Here is a 3,286-nt window from a genome sequence, read left to right as displayed (position 1 = left end):
ATATATCTATATATTATATATACAAGAATATTATGTATAATATTCTTATGAGATAAGTATTTTGACCTCTCTCTTGATTACACCTGGTAATAGAATGGCCAAATACATATATATGTGTGTATATATATACCCACATACATATACCCATTAGATACCAGTAGCCTCCACACAGTTTTGACAACAAAAATGTCTCCAGACATTGTCAGAACATTGTCAGATGTTCCCTGGCGAGCAAAATCACCCCCAGTTGAGAACTACTGTTCCAACCTTTTTATTACATTTTCTCTACTAAATGGTGAGGGTTTTATTTCTCTGACTTAAAACTGATTCAGAAAGCCATAAATTAGGTCAAAATTTGATAAATAAAATATTAATGTAATTATTTAGAAAACTGCACCAATAAAAGAATAAACAAATTAAAGTATTAAATGCAGTTGCTCCTGGAGAATAGGACGGAAGGACAAGGAACGGTGATTTTGAACTTTTTTATATATTTTTTTGATGTGTGTGTATATATATATATATATATATATATATATATATATATATATATATATCCGACCAGGTCAGGTAGAAAGTTCCAGAGAGCAGCTCGAAATTCTTATTCTCATAAGAGATTAAAGAAGTGCTTATTCTGATCTTTTGTTTCTAATCTCATCTATGACATATTCTCTTATATTTTGCTCAGAAGTAAATATGGCTCTCATCTAGCTTGAATCATATATTTATTTCTTTTCCAAGATGACTCGAGGCTGCCTCGTCTCTAATGGTTCTGGGTGGAGAACTGTCTTACCTGGTCATGCTTATGTAGTAGTCAGAGAAGACAGGAAAAAAACACTCTGGTAAAGAATATATGAACCTTGGGACTTGCCTGGTGGTCCAGTGGTAAAGAATCCACCTTACAATGCAGGGGATGTGGGCTCAATTCCTGGTCAGGGAACTAAGATCCCACATGCCGTGGGGCAACTAAGCCCATGTGCCAAAACTACTGAGCTTCCACACCTCAACTAGAGAGCATGTGCACTGCAAACTACAGAGCCCACGTGCTCTGGAACACTCACGCCACAACTACAGAGCCCATGTGCCCTGGAGCCCGTGTGCCACAACTAAAGAGAAGCCAGCGCGCTGCAACAAAAGATCCCACATGCCACAACTAAGACCCGACACAGCCAAAAATAAATAAAATAAACAAACTTTTTTTTCCTTTTTCTTTTTTGTGTACGCGGGCCTCTCACTGTTGTGGCCTCTCCCGTTGCAGAGCACAGGCTCCGGACGCGCAGGCCCAGCGGCCATGGCTCACAGGTCCAGCCGCTCCGCGGCATGTGGGATCTTCCCGGACCGGGGCAAGAACCCGTGTCCCCTGCATCAGCAGGCGGACTCTCAACCACTGCGCCACCAGGGAAGCCCACACAGGGTCATTCTTCTTTTTTTTTTTTTTTTTTTTTGTAGTATGCGGGCCTCTCACTGTTGTGGCCTCTCCCGTTGCGGAGCACAGGCTCCGCGGCCATGGCTCACGGGCTTAGTTGCTCCGCGGCATGTGGGATCTTCCCGGACCAGGGCACGAACCCGTGTCTCCTGCATCCGCAGGCGGATTCTCAACCACTGCGCCACCAGGGAAGCCCGGGTCATTCTTCTTGAATGACCAGCATGTTTTGTGTTGCCTGCTGCCTGTGACTGGCCTTCACTGACTCCCTTAACAAGGACTCTGACCTTGATATAGATTCCCCTTTCTTGTGGCTTCCCAGCGGTAAGGAGGGCTGCCTGCAGTTGGAGGTTCTATTCTTGGAACTTCCTCTCTCTAAAGCACTATGGTTCATAGCCAGATGCCTGGGCTGGTATTAGACCACCTCTCCTTTTCATTTCACAGGGACAGGACCCCTCACACAACTTCTTGGATTCCATTTTGTTTGTTTGTTTAGTTTTGTTTTTTTAGTTCATGTATATTTCTTTCTTTTTTTTTTTTTTGCGGTACGCAGGCCTCTCACAGGCTCCAGACACGCAGGCCCAGTGGCCATGGCTCACAGGCCCAGCAGCTTCGCGGCATGTGGGATCCTCCCGGACCGGGCACAAACCCACGTCCCCTGCATTGGCAGGTGGACTCTCAACCACTGCGCCACCAGGGAAGCCCTAGTTCATGTATATTTCTAATAGGTATATTGGATCCTGTGTCCCAGTCAGCATAACTCTCCCCAGTTTTTTTTTTTTTTTTTTTTTTTTTTTTCGGTACGTGGGCCTCTCACTGTTGTGGCCTCTCCCGTGGCGGAGCACAGGCTCCGGACGCGCAGGCTCAGCGGCCATGGCTCATGGGCCCAGCCGCTCCGCGGCATGTGGGATCTTCCCGGACCAGGGCACGAACCCGTGTCCCCTGCATTGGCAGGCGGACTCTCAACCACTGCGCCACCAGGGAAGCCCTCTCCCCAGTTTTGAAACAGTTCAGATAATTATCTGACCTCACCTTCTAAACATCACTTAACTTTAATACGAGAGAAAAGTCTTCAGTTTGTCAGGAGCAGAACTTGACTGGAGAAGAGAAAAACAAAGCCCATAATTATAATAAATATGCAATAGCACAGCAGCAGCATTTAGGATCTTTAAAATTATATTCAGGTCCTTTTGTGTCTCACTTATTTCACTTAGCATAATGTCCTCAAAGTTCATCTGCAGCATGTGTCAGAACTTCCTTCCTTTGTAAGACTGAATAATATTCTATGGTATGTACATACCACATTTTGTTTATCCATTCATCTGTTGATGGATATTGGGTTGTTTCCACCTTTTGGCTATTGTGAACAATGTTGCTATGAACTTTGGTGTGCAAATATTTGTTCAAGTCCTAATTTTTGATTATTTGTGGTATATACCATAGAAATAGATCATATGCTTTATCATACCTCCCTATTCTATTCCATTTAGCTGCCTATTCTTTCATCAGAATGATACCTTTCTTTTTTATCCTGCATGTTTTAATAATTTTTTTTTCGTATCCAAAATGTGTTTATTGGGATGGTTTCCCATTCATCTTGATTCGGGATGATTTTAGTGCTGCTTCTGTCTGAAGGAGCAACCTTCTGTAAGCCTTGCTTTTCCTCCTGTAGGCTGGCAGAGGACAGTAGAGCAAGCCAACACACAAAACTACTGTTTGTGCATGGCTAAAGATGGTGGTGATTTTATAGCATCCCGGGCATTTCACAGCCATGAAATAGGAACTGGGGCTCTGCACCAAGCACTTCTTGTGTTTCATCTTCTCTTCTGGAGACGGATGAAGGAAATCCTTTGCAAGAGGCAT

General features: G+C 43.9%; 1 pseudogene; it reads right to left on the bottom strand.

Annotated features, from left to right (window-relative positions):
• Nucleotides 1–3,036: 3,036 nt before the first annotated feature.
• Nucleotides 3,037–3,286, bottom strand: LOC131764347 (small ribosomal subunit protein eS27-like; annotated as a pseudogene).

This window comes from Kogia breviceps, chromosome 10 (genome assembly GCF_026419965.1).
Source record: "Kogia breviceps isolate mKogBre1 chromosome 10, mKogBre1 haplotype 1, whole genome shotgun sequence".
Classification (NCBI taxonomy): Eukaryota; Metazoa; Chordata; class Mammalia; order Artiodactyla; family Physeteridae; genus Kogia; species Kogia breviceps.
The sequence above is the reverse complement of the archived record's forward strand: the minus strand, read 5'-3'. Positions and strand labels throughout refer to the sequence as shown.